Raw genomic sequence first — 13,410 nt, forward strand, 5'->3', positions numbered from 1 at the left:
AGAAGGGGCAGGGCCAGGGTCTTTGGGTTTGCCTGGTTAGGCAGCTGGCACCCCTCTGCAGTATTCCCAGCTGGCCTAGGAAACATAAGGGCTGGGGAGGCAGCCCCTGCCCAGGTCTGGCGGGTGCTCAGTGGGGGCAGAGTAGTGCAGGGCACATCCCCAGCCCCTGCGCTCAGGGGTGTCGCCCTGACCCCAGCTCAGGGGGTCCTGGTCCCCCAGGAGGGTGCCGCGCACAAGAACCCCCCACCCATGGGAGACTGGGCACCCTGAGCCCCCACCAGCAGACCTGGCTGCCACCTCACGCTGGCATGGAAGGCCTCCCACACAGCCTGCCGGGGGGGCGGGGCCCGGCGCCAGGGGGCGTGTCCCGGCCCGTGTCAGTCTCTCTGCTGCTCACACGCGCGTGGCCGTTGCAGTAGCGGCACCGCCCCCTCCCTCCCCCCCCCCCCCAGCACCGCGCGGAGGCCCCTGAACACCGCCCCCGGCACGGGCCAGGTAAGGGGTAGGGCCCAGCCCCCACTGCCTCCTTCAGACAGGGGCCCCCGCCCCCCCGGCCCGGGGTGCCCAGCCCCCACTGCCCCCCCGGCCCGGGGTGCCCAGCCCCCACTGCCTCCTTCAGACAGGGGCCCCCGCCCCCCCGGCCCGGGGTGCCCAGCCCCCACTGCCCCCCCGGCCCGGAGTGCCCAGCCCCCACTGCCTCCTTCAGACAGGGGCCCCCGCCCCCCCGGCCCGGGGTGCCCAGCCCCCACTGCCCCCCCGGCCCGGGGTGCCCAGCCCCCACTGCCTCCTTCAGACAGGGGCCCCCGCCCCCCCGGCCCGGAGTGCCCAGCCCCCACTGCCTCCTTCAGACAGGGGCCCCCGCCCCCCCGGCCCGGGGTGCCCAGCCCCCACTGCCCCCCCGGCCCGGGGTGCCCAGCCCCCACTGCCTCCTTCAGACAGGGGCCCCCGCCCCCCCGGCCCGGGGTGCCCAGCCCCCACTGCCCCCCCGGCCCGGAGTGCCCAGCCCCCACTGCCTCCTTCAGACAGGGGCCCCCGCTCCTCCGCCCAGCCCCCACTGCCCCCCCGGCCCGGGGTGCCCAGCCCCCACTGCCTCCTTCAGACAGGGGCCCCCGCTCCTCCGCCCAGCCCCCACTGCCCCCCCGGCCCGGGGTGCCCAGCCCCCACTGCCTCCTTCAGACAGGGGCCCCCGCTCCTCCGGCCCGGGGTGCCCAGCCCCCACTGCCCCCCCGCCCTGGGGTGCCCAGCCCCTCTGCGGCCAGGGGCTCTTGCCCCTTCATCTCCAGTGCTTTTCAGGGTAGCCAGCCCCCGTCCAGTCCGGGGGACTCCTGCTCCCCCCCGGAGTTCCCAGTCCCCCGCCGCCCGGGTGCTCCGTTTCCCCACGTGAAGGGGTCTGTTCTCTTGCTCTTGAGTTCAGGTGCTGCTTCCCCAACTCCCACCCCGCCTCCAGTGCAGCTCAGGTTTCCTTGGGGGTCTCCCCTTTTCCTGGCCATCTTAAGGCTCCGCCCTCTCAATCTGCCAGGATCGCCAGAGCTTCCCGTCTAGCCTGCGGCATGTCCCCGCCCGTGACTTCTCTCCCCTTGCCCACCCCCCCCGGGGCCCGACCCCTGCACCGCTGTCCGTGAAACGAGCTCTGGACAGACTGGCGCCCTTCTGTTGCTGTGTAAAGTTGCACCAGTCAGGGAGAGCTATGGTTTCAGTTGGTGCGTTCACTCTTCTCGGCCCTGGTTCAGGTCTGATCTCTGCAAACTTCGGTGTATGCATTGGTGCACGTACGGAGCTACAAACATCAGCCAGTAAAAAAGGTCTTTCCGTTTAATGCTGTCTTGCCGAGGCTATTGAAGTTGCCCCAGATTTTGTCATAAATTGTCACTTAGGCTTATAGAGCATCAGAGCTTACTTAACCTGCAAAAAGGGAAAATGAACAATGAGATGGAAATAAAGTTAAACAATGGGGCATCATTTGACAATTTTCATAAAATATAGCCCTGAAGAGAGAAATGTTGTGCCCGTATCCTTTTTTTTAAGCTGCACAAATGACTTGTATTATCATATTTTTTGTGGTTTTCTTTGCACTTTTTGTACAGGGTGGTCAGCCTGTGTTGCTTTAAGTTACTGAGATCTGAAATGACTCATTACAAACTTTCCTAGGTCTGTATTTGTAGTCTTATAAAGATCTCACAATTTCCCTGGTTTTTACACAGTCTCTTTCTCTACTGGCCTCCAGTTATTTTGTAGTCTTTGCTCTGATCTCTGTTGTCAGTCTTAAGGTGAGGTAGCCTCTTCTAGTGCTCTTAATTAGCACCTTTATCTCTCCATGAGGCGGAGTAGAGATCAGCTCAAAAAGCAGTGTTTGTTCTAACACGGAATCTTTAATATTACCTAATTCATTCTCATACTGCTGCTGTAATGATGGTGTTTCTATTACAAGAGCAGTTCTGTGATTATAGTACTTTTACTATAGAAAAAGCTATTTACCAAGAGTGGTGTTATATGAGAAATGAATATAGAATAGACTCCTAACTCACTTTACTTACAGATAATTACTGTGAAAGGCTGTTAGACTCACTTTTTAATCCGGGTTTGTAGTGTTGTCGTAGCCGTGCTGGTCCCAGGGTTTGGAGAGGCAGTGTTGGTGAGGCAATATCTTTTGTTGGACCATCTCCTGTTGGTGAAAGAGCCCAGCTTTTGAGCCACACTGTTCTTCAGGCCAAGAGCTCTGTGCAGCTCGAAAGCTTGTTTCTTTCACCAAGGGAATATGGTCCAATAATCACCCACCTTGTCCCTCTTTTTATCCCATGACAGTTGTTGCAATGTTACTAGGTTATAGCTGTGACCATTCCTTTGAAAAAACAACCAAACTCCCGATTCTCCTCCCCATCCTGCTCCCAAGTAGTTACTGTTGTGGTTATGGTGCCACTGCAAATTTATATTCCAGACTAACATAATATGATGATTTTAACTAAGTTCTTCTTTGAACAGGTTTCAGACCACAAGAATTCCTAAATTTTATCGTGCTAGCAGCTTAATAAGCTATCAGTTTGAACAGTTCGTTCAAAATTAAAGGAGTTTTATGCCAATTAAAATAGCAAGTTGAAGATAAAGTTCCAGCCAACCTATGTTATGTCTCTGTAGACCCCAAAATAGGCTAGTTGAACTAATTGAAAAGACTGTGTTAAAGACTTGTGAAGAGAATACATTTTCTCTGTACCAGACTAAGCATATTTAAATACAGTCATTTCTATATAAATGCCTGTTAAAGATTAACATGCAGTGAAAAGGGTAAACTTATAGTGCACTAGAGAGTAAAATGCAATCAGAAGTTAACCTCTCTGTAAGAAATAAATGTGTTGAAATTAATACCTTTTCTGGGTATCTTAGAAACATGCTACTTTGTTTTAGAGGCAGTTTGCCAGAGAAATCCATAAAGCAAATGTTTTTCAGGAATTGTACTTTTCCTGAAGTGAAGCAGTAAACCATGTGTACAGCAAAGTAATTTGTGCTGTTTTTCTAATTTAAATTCAAGTTATGGCATTTAGGAAAAATGTTTAGTTTACTTCATTGACTGGAAAACAGGACAACTTGGAGGTAATTTGTATTTATCCAGGAAATGGAAAGACTTATAACCAGGCATAAAAAACATATAAAATTAAAATAGTTAAAATGTAATTTCTTCAGCCTACTATTTTTATCTGATTCTCATCTTGGTTTTAATGTCCCCAAAATGTTCATATGAAGTGTGATGTTGAGTTATGCTATTAATCTTTTTAAAAAATGGATTTCATATGCCATGGTTCTTGAAAAGCCAGCATTCCTTTAGATTTTTATTTATTACCGCAAGGATCGGTGATAGCCATTAAAGCCCTCAGGGTCTGAAAATTTTCCAGACGCCTCCTAGTGAGAAGACTAAACTTAATAGCCAGAAGTAGATATAAAATGGAAAGTTTGGGTTAGCAGGATCCAGAGAACAACACCTTGGGGCTGAGAATTTTACTGGGGGCTCTTCCTGGAACCAGTTTGGGGCTTCATCATATTTCATATTAGCCTCCACAAGGGAAAAATAACTTTCTCCTGGCTGTTTTGCAGCCTCCAGGCAGCAAAAAGGGATTGTTCAGTCTTCCTCCTGGCCTAGAGCTTCCTGACTTCTGGGAGTGGTAGAGGCCTCTACTACTAAAATGCCCTTCCCTCAGCCTCTGTGAATTGGATCCTTTCCTCCTGTGAATAACTTCAGTACCTAGCTTTTTTGATGTTGACAATTCTCAAGTAGATTCCTTTCAGGAATCTGTTTCACTGATGCCCACAAGGATCTGAATAGCAGAAGAAAAACTGACCAGAGCAGTGGTGTTTTTTTTCACTCTGCTGGTGTTTGGCAAAGCTATGAGCAGCAGCAGCAGAGCCACTGGGGCTATCTGCAGACTGAGGAATCAATTTATGCTCAATCCATATTTAGAAGGTCTTCACAAGCATTACGGCTAAAATCAGTGGGGGATTTTTTTTTCCTAACAGAGGCTCAGATTCTCACTCACCTTAGCAAGCTTCCCACTTGCCTACAGTGAGTAGGCTTTATGTTCCTTGGATGTCGTGAAGTTTGAAAACAGTCCCCGTGATCATCTCCCCGATTGTTCGTGCTCAGAAATTTCCAAAGTCTTTGAGTCTTCTACCCAAAGGCATTTGTGTAGTGGGGTGTGTTTTCCTGTGTGTGTGTGCGGGGGCTGGAACAGCCTCATCAGTTATTTTTGAGAGAAGGGGATAAGAATGTTAATTTTCCTCTACTTTTTGAAAACAAACTCTAGTTTATACTTTTAAAAAAACAACAACCCAGGGATATGTCAAGAATATGAGGAACTGAAGTTCAGAGTGAAACTTGGCAGAGACGTAGTTGTCAAATGAGCAAGAGAGCTGCTACTTGTGGGTGTGTGTGTTTGATTTGACATAGTAAGGAGAATTTGAAAACGGCATATTGCGTGTGGAGTACACTTTTGTTGTTGTTGTGAGGTCTATGGTGGGCTGAAAAAATTGCACCAACTTTACTTCTCTGAATTTGGGACACAGTAAAATTCAACTTGGCCACTATCAACTTTAGCTTGTCTGCTATTTTAATATTTGTAAAGTCAAAGTTGTATTTCTTTTTTAAATCTAAGACCAGTATATAAGTTCCCACAATTTAAAGAACAACTCCAGTTTTAAAACCAGAATAAACAAAAGTGAAACTGAATTGATTGATTTTAATTCTCCAAGCTGAGATAAATATAAAAAGTAAATGAAACATGAACAGTGAGAATTAAACTAGATTTTAAAAATGCTTTCGCTTTTAATAATCCGAAACAGTGCCAGTAACATGATTTCTGTTGTCTTTTTTTAATTACCTAATCACATCTTATTTTAGCTAAATACATAGCCAAGCCTAGAAATAATTGTATTATGTGAAAAATGCATGTAATTTCGTAAGTAAATGTAGAAATTTGTACTTCATGTACATAACTCTTTCATGCATGGGATTTAAGGTTATTCAAGCTTTTAACTTCCAGGTTTTTGACTTCTGAATATTTAACTATACAACATTAATGTTCCATAAATAGTGTTTTTTCCATTTGTTATATATAGTTATTTAAAATTACCATTAAAATTGAACTGTAGGGAGGAAATAAAACATGCTTCGTAAGAATCCCATTTAATGTTAAATATTTTACTTTTGTAAGAGTTTTAGTCCCAATGTAGTTTAAAGTGAGCTGTAGCTCACGAAAAGCTTATGCTCAAATAAATTGGTTAGTCTCTAAGGTGCCACAAGTACTCCTTTTTCTTTTTGCGAATACAGACTAACACGGCTGCTGCTCTGAAACATATATATATATATATATATATATATATAAAAACCACACACACTTCACTTCCCTAGAGGGTGAAAGGTGGCAGCTGTTTAACAGCTCGTAGCATTTCAGTACAGACCATTTAGAAAACCATATCTAATTGAAACTGCGTGGTGAATTGAGATGAAATGTAATTACTGGAGATAAAAAAGGGATCCCTAACGATCACAAATCTTCCTGGGTTTATGTGGCCTGTGGAAGATAATCACCTTCTTACTTTAGGGCCTCCGAACTGCATATTGATGCACTGGCTCAGTTCTGACTCTGGTGTTAGGAATGTGTGAAGTGTTCTGAATCACTAACACTGCTTCCTGTAGTACTCTTGCTTTTACTTGGTTTTTCATCCATGCCCAACCCTGCTGAGTTTGTACCATTGACTACCACACCAGGAATTCTGAAGTCCTCCTCCTGATACTGAAAAGGTTTCTCTCCCCATCCCATCCGTTTGTTTAATGCTCAAATAAATTTGTTAGTCTCTAGGATGCCACAAGTACTCCTTTTTTCTCCCCATCCCCTTTCCCTGACTAGCCCCATTCTTAATCACATGTCAGGTTCACCAGGCTTCTGGCTGAGATGGCCCTTCTGAAACTTATTCATGCAGCTCAAATAATCTGGGGATTGACACAATGTGCCTTTTTCCAGTGGGAGAAACATGATGCCTTTTGGACTGTGTTGCCCCACAGATCCTGAGTTTAGGAGTACTTGCATTTTATGTATAGGTTTGTTCTTTGGGGGGATTCTTGAAGGATATGATGAGCTTCATGGCTGTGCACCAACATTCAAGATGTTAAGGGCTTTTAACTCCTCTTAATCCATGGAGCATCATTCTGTAATATGTAATACTGAGAAAAGACTCCTCATGGAGTCAACCTGGAAGCATTCATAAGTGTTTCAGATTTTGACTAGTCTGAGAACTTGTTCTGTTGTATGACTGGAAGGCTTGTAAATTATGATCCCTTTCAGCAGATATGTAAATGAAGAGGATAGAGTATCTTGCGGCAGTTTCACCCTCTTGTGGCTAGAGCAAAACCAGAAAGAAAACTTGGAGGCTGATGGACCCAATTTAGATATGCTGATTTAGCACCTTCGTTTCAGTTTGCGGTGAGAACTTGTTCTTCACAGTTGAGTCTTACTCTTGGGTCAATCCCCCTTGCAGCAAAAGAGTATGTGGCTTTGTGCTAGGGTACATGGCTGAGACGTGTGCTGTCCTCCAATGTGCCAAATCATGCATGTGCTGTACTTGAGCAAGAGTATGTGCAGGTTTGGGGACAGGGCTTTGTTATAGCAAAGTGAATGCAATATTCTTGCCCTTGCATCACTTGCAGTTTGGAAGAGTGTGTCAGGGATGGTTTCTCCTACATCCAAACTTCTAGCCAGGAAAGAGGAGCTCCAGAGATACTCCTTTAGCTAAAGTGCTTGTTTGTTGTTGGATATAACTTTTCATGGTTCAAACAGAAAGGAAATCCTGGAGTATAATTTTCATCATGTCTGTTTGTTCAAATTAGCTTAACTTTTAAACACTTTCAGAGTTGTTATAGCCATGCTCTGCTGTCCTCTGCATAAGTGTTTGTCTATATATAATCTCAACTCTCCTTTTACAAAGGCATCTTAGTGTGTGAATGAATAAAAAGAATCGTGTGTGTTCAGTTCCACTTCTTCCTCCGCTTCCCCTGAGATATTGCTCTCCTTGTTTGGAATCTCAGACTCATTTCAGGAAGCTGGGAAAGTGAAATTATTATCACAATTCAGTAAATTATCTTTGTAGAAAGTTTTCTTCCATACTTACTTCAGCTATGCATATATTTCCTGGTAGGTCAGCAGCCAGCAGTTGAAGAATAAATGCTGAGGTTACTTAAGTATTTATTCTCAGCACATGTTGCAGCAATATAGAAAGAATCCGGGTTTTCCTCTCGTATAATAATCTGTTGGTCTTTAGGTTTTCCTATGAAAGAAAAGCTACATAGAGATTGAGACTTGAGCAAATGGATTTTTTTTTTTGCCATTTCCCTTATACTGAGAAAGTTTAAAGCCAGAATTAAAAGCCTACCTGAAAAGAAATATTTTTAATAGGAAGTGTGCTCCAAAGTTAAGCAGCTTTTTTTACACATCTGTGATTTTAGTGCTTATAGTCTCCATGGTATGACCCGCTTGTTCCTTTGTCTCTGCTCAGACAACAAAGGTGTCACTTGTGGTGTAAAGTGAACTCCTGTCAACTAGGACCTGGACTGTGACCTATCAGACCTGTTCCATGTTGGCCAATGAATAGCTGTCAGTCATGATGACTTCTAGTCACCACTGATATGGGTTGGATGTATCTTGCTAACATAGAAGTAAGAGGCTCCCTAGTTAGTCTCCTAAGAGGTAGATTTTGTTTGCATTGTATCTTTATTGAATACTGTCTCTGGCTGGGAAGCTGAACAAGTCTCTGTTTTTGTTTTTTGCAGCCACAGCTTGGCTGAGAATGTGCTGCTGCCTGCGTAACTACCAACTTCCCACCTCAGAGACTGACTCGGGTTTTTATCCAGCGACGCTCTGAACGACTGAGTGAAGACACAGCATCAGTAGTAGTACAACAGGTTCTCTAGAACCCAGTCGTTCCAATCTTATTAAAACTTCAGTCCCTGCTTCTGCTGATTATGGAGTTCAAGTTTTTCATTTGTCTCATCTGTGAACACTATGTAGCATGCTATTTCTTATACTGCTGTAGCTCAGTCTTTCATCTAATGCAGTTAACGAGGAAAACCAAATAAATAGAAAAGGAGTACTTGTGGCACCTTAGAGACTAACCAATTTATTTGAGCATAAGCTTTCGTGAGCTACTGCTCAATTCATCAGATGCATTCGATGAAGTGAGCTGTGCTCACGAAAGCTTATGCTCAAATAAATTGGTTAGTCTCTAAGGTGCCACAAGTACTCCTTTTCTTTTTGCGAATACAGACTAACATGGCTGCTACTCAAATAAATAAAAACTCTGATTTCTGTCAAGAAAATTTAAAGCATCTAATTCAAGACTTTTCAAACATTTATGTTGTTCTGGGCATGGTAGCTACTGCACTTCTATCTAAATTCTAGTAAGCTTGTACTCACCTAGAATGGTCACCCAGCAGGATGCCAAATGGACCCATGAAATTCCATAACCTCTTGCTGCCCTCATTTTCAGGGCAAAGGGATATTTTGGAAATTGTGACAACTATTGTTTATAGCATAGAATACCCCTTCTTAGATCAAATGTAAGCATTGATGTGAGCGTTTCCCTCAACTTTCAAACAAAGTGGGTGAATTTCCTGGGCTCCTGCTGAGTTGTCAGTATGGTTCTTTGTCTGGCAAAGTTTGTGCTCCTGGCCTGGAGGACAGAAGCACTATAAGCCAATGCTAATTAAAATAAACTGAAGATCATCCCAATTTCTCTTCCAGATGATGGCAGCTAGAGTGTCTTGCCAGAGCTTCTTGTGCAAATCCTTTCTCTGACTAGGGGCAGTGGCTTTGTGTGTGGAGGAGGTGGAAGCACTGTGTCGTCTGCTTACGGACAGAAACTTTTCTTTTAAAAAAAGTGGGGTATGCAAAAACTGATGTGTGTTTTATTCTTTACTTCACAATAATACCATATTAGTAATACTAGACATTATGAATTTGGCCTGATTTTCAGAGAAAATAAAACAGGACTTATGTAAAAGAGGGTACCACCCATCTTAAAAGGTTTCTAGACATGAATGATGTGTTAACACAGTATATAGTTAAGCACTTAATATCTATAAGTATTACATTTGATATTTCACCTATTTCCTACTGGAGGTATAGAAACAACATCCCTCACCTTAAATAACCTTTTTAGAAGGATGAATCATTTGCATTTGGATGTAGTGGTATCTTCTGAATCAGAGAGACTTGTAAAAAGTGATATCCACCTCAACTATAATGTTGCTTGGGAGTGACGCTGTAATAAATCAACTTGCTAGCATAAAACTTTACATCACCAGAGGGTGGTGTCTGTGTTTGAAAATGCATATTTATATAAAATATTATAAAATTGTTCTTGAACCTTGGATACAATGGTGGGGGTTGAGGAGTATAATAGAGCTGATGGCAGCAAAGACAAGCAAATGCAATGGTGGTCCAATTCACTGGTTTCCAATCATTTTATTAAGACAACCCACCAACTGCATTTAGTCTCTTTTTGCGAGCTACCCAGGGTCCAAATTCATGGGGGATTAACATTATAGGCCATCATCCTTCTCCTCTGCCACCGCCTCTTCTTCACCCTACCCAGGGGCCAACAACCACCTACAGCAGCACCATCCGCCCTGACATCACAACCCTAATTCTGACTCAGTTTGACAGGGAAGCCCGGGGTGGTAGGAGAGCCGAGCCCTGCACTCACCCAACAGCAGCAGCCCCTGTTCTGCAGCAGTAGGCCCAGCTCCCTGCCCCGTATGTTGCAACTTGGCGTGTGGGGTTGCAGCGCCACTCAGATTTGGCCCAGCCACCCTTCTGTCATGATGAGTTGGAGTGGTCAGACCAAGTTTGAGTGAGTGGCACTGCGACCTGGTGGGCAGAGTTGCAGACCACTCTGGTTTGGCCCAGTCACTCACTATCATGATAGAGGGTCACTCTATGTGCCAGGTCACAATGCTTGGAGCTGGGCCCTTCCCCACAGGATGGGAGCCCTCCCTCCACACTGGGCCTTCCACCTACTGTTTGGGAAATATTGGTCTAATTCCCTTCCAAAATTCCATTTCATCCTATTGTGTTATTTATGAAGTGCTGGCAGTATAATTGGTGCTTTCAAGATAATCCCTGCCCCCAAGGGCTTCCAATATGAAAATATATTGTAGCTATAACACATTCCCATTCTGTATGGCCACCTGATGTTCTCCCATTGCCCATATACTTTGTAGCCCATCTCATGTAGTGTTATCATTGCTCAGCATGCACTCTGTCATGTCAAGGAAGACTGCTGAAATACGTGCCCCTTACTTGTTTGTAATGGCCCCTTCGATGAGAAATGATGATTGATTAAAAAGAGCATATTAAAACTTGCCATTTGCTCTGCGTACATCATGCATGCCACTGAACTTGGCCAGTGAAATGAGACTGGCTAGTTTCATGTTTGTTTAGGCAATATCACTTCCTGGTAACTGCATTAGCACCGTGTTTTTTGGCTTTCCAATAGTGCAGGGAAATATTTAAAATCTCCCACTAATAATCCTGTTTTAAATTTAAAAGACACAATTTCCAGGAGGCAGGGCACTGGAGTGGGAGGCAGGGGACCTTTCCTGGCTCTGCTACTGACCAGCTGTATGATTTGGGCAAGAGACTTCACTTTTTCTCTGTGCCTTATTTTTCACATCTGTAAAATGGTGAAATGATGCTTACCTTCTTTTGGAAATGCTTTTGATGTTTAAGGAGAAAAAGCGCTATGTTAGAGCTAAGTGTTACTAAAATTGATATTCAACAAAACCACAAGGTTGTTGTGTTAAAAAGAAGAGTTACAACAACATAAACTCTCTTGCTATAGTCTCCATTTACAAAAGTTCTGCTAGTTTTTGTACAACATGTTTGCCTTTTCAGAAATCTCTCTGCTCTAAAGGCCTGCAGTCAAAATACAAAGTCATGATGCAGGCTAGGAAGTGCTGTGTGGTTGTCCAATGTCCTCTTACCGTGTTGAGTTCTTCAGAGAAACGATTGCTCTCAGAAAAGCTGGATGGATGCTTTCAGTGCTTTGGCAACATGCCGTCACTATGAACGGCTGAAAGGTGAGGGCGGGGAAAGAAGTTAGTCAATATTCCAGACTATCAAATTTAAATTATAATTTGTCTTTCTGAATTTAGAAATAAACTTTTTTGGCCAAATCAGTTAGACAAGAAAACGACGAGCTGTAAGAAATGGTGAGTCTGCCAGCAGTCCGATTGATTATGCTCTGCTGAACTCTTGGCTAGAGAAAATCTATCCTGTCTTTTACAAAGACAAATCAAATCAGGAAGCTGCCTTTTTGAAGACGTGTTTGCTACTGAAATGCCCCCATTCAGATCTTTCTTTGTCTCATAATGACTCTGGGCAATATTTTATGTAGAACTTAGACTTTATATAATTAAGATTTTTTTATTAAAAAGAGAGGCTCAATCTTCTGAAACCTAGTGGAAAAAGCGTAAAAATGCCAATTGATGTTGACTTTTATGACCAAATGCAATGTAAAGTTATGAAACTGATGTTGCCAATACTCCTTTGGCCTCTGGAATGTCAATGCAGCATGTAGGCATGATCTGTAACAAATTCCCACTATGATAAAAGTGTTGAGGATGTAGTACTTAAGCACCAGGACATGAGGACAAAATGCTTTTGGCTTACGGGTAGGGGACCTTGATTGTAGTGTCAGTTGTAACCCTGGTAGCAATACAAGCTGAGTGCTAATTCTTTCAAAGTAAATATTTTACAGAAACGCTGTTATGATTAAACCGTAATCTCAGTGTTCTCTCCTGGTAAGTGCTATTTTAAAAAAAACTTTTTAAAATTAAAATAATTTAATGAAAGGCCATGAGCAGAGTGTGGGTGGATAGTGCTCTATATTAAAAGGGAGTTAAGAAAATAAAATGTCATTGAGAATAAGAAAAAAAGGGAAACTAAAAAGCAATAAGAAATAGAAGAGGATAAAACAAGAAGAAATGAGAGTAAATAGCAATGGCACTGAATGCTGGTCTATAAATAGCATGAGATTGCCTAAAATTAGATTTAGGATTCAAGTGCCAGGTGGCCTTTTTCCATCTCTGACGACTGGGGTTTATAGTCCATTCCAGGGAGCGTGAAGTTCCTTCCAGAACCAGTCTCTCGCCTTGGTATTCACTTGCTGGTTTATAGATTATAAAATGTCCTTGTCATTGTAGTTAAGCAGTTTGGCAGCCATTGAGGGGAAGATTCTGTACTTTTTTACTATGATATACTTGCAGGCAGAACATAAGGCAAAAGTTGTTGAGTACTTTTAGTACCAGGAAGATCATTCTGAATGGTTTTTGCAAAACCTACTTCCTGGCAAAAGTGTCCTCTAGACTTTTCAACGCTTTCAGGGTATACCTGTACTGTAAGGGCCTGAATTTTTCACTGTCCTGCACTGTGTGTAGAGCAATGTGGGTAGAAAATGCCATTGCTGGTATGGGTGAACAGAGTATTCTGATCTGGTACTGTTAGTCAGGCCCAAATTATTTGCAGCATTTGATATAAGAACTCTTTCTCCATGAAGAATGTACTGCATCTAATTTTAGTATCATTTTAAGGTTTAAAATCGTGTTCACTTTAATATATATTTTATTGCAATATAGATATAAAATAACTGCACTGGCAAAGGAGTTATTTCATGTAATTAAGCCTCATCCTGCTATCACCCTGCACGATATACTCCCATGGGCTTCCATGGAAGCTCTAATGACAAATTATTGCAAAATTGGGCCTCTGCCTTTATTCAGATTTCATTTAAATGCCACTTGAGGTGTACCCTTTGCTTGATGTGCGCTCAGCTCCTTCTATCGAAGGTGGAAGTTATGTGATACTGTCCCTT

General features: G+C 43.6%; 1 protein-coding gene across 1 annotated transcript in view; it reads left to right on the top strand.

Moving 5' to 3' along the window:
• The first annotated feature begins 448 nt into the window (after window positions 1-448).
• The window catches only part of HIVEP3 (HIVEP zinc finger 3), a 493,107-nt gene continuing 480,145 nt past the window's right edge, over window positions 449-13,410 (top strand). Inside the window, exons 1-3 of the mRNA XM_073317990.1 lie at window positions 449-495; window positions 6,831-6,965; window positions 8,309-8,440. The gene's annotated coding sequence lies outside the window, so the exon portion shown is untranslated. The remainder of the gene's footprint in view (window positions 496-6,830; window positions 6,966-8,308; window positions 8,441-13,410) is intronic.

This window comes from Lepidochelys kempii, chromosome 19 (assembly GCF_965140265.1).
Source record: "Lepidochelys kempii isolate rLepKem1 chromosome 19, rLepKem1.hap2, whole genome shotgun sequence".
In the NCBI taxonomy this organism is placed as follows: Eukaryota; Metazoa; Chordata; order Testudines; family Cheloniidae; genus Lepidochelys; species Lepidochelys kempii.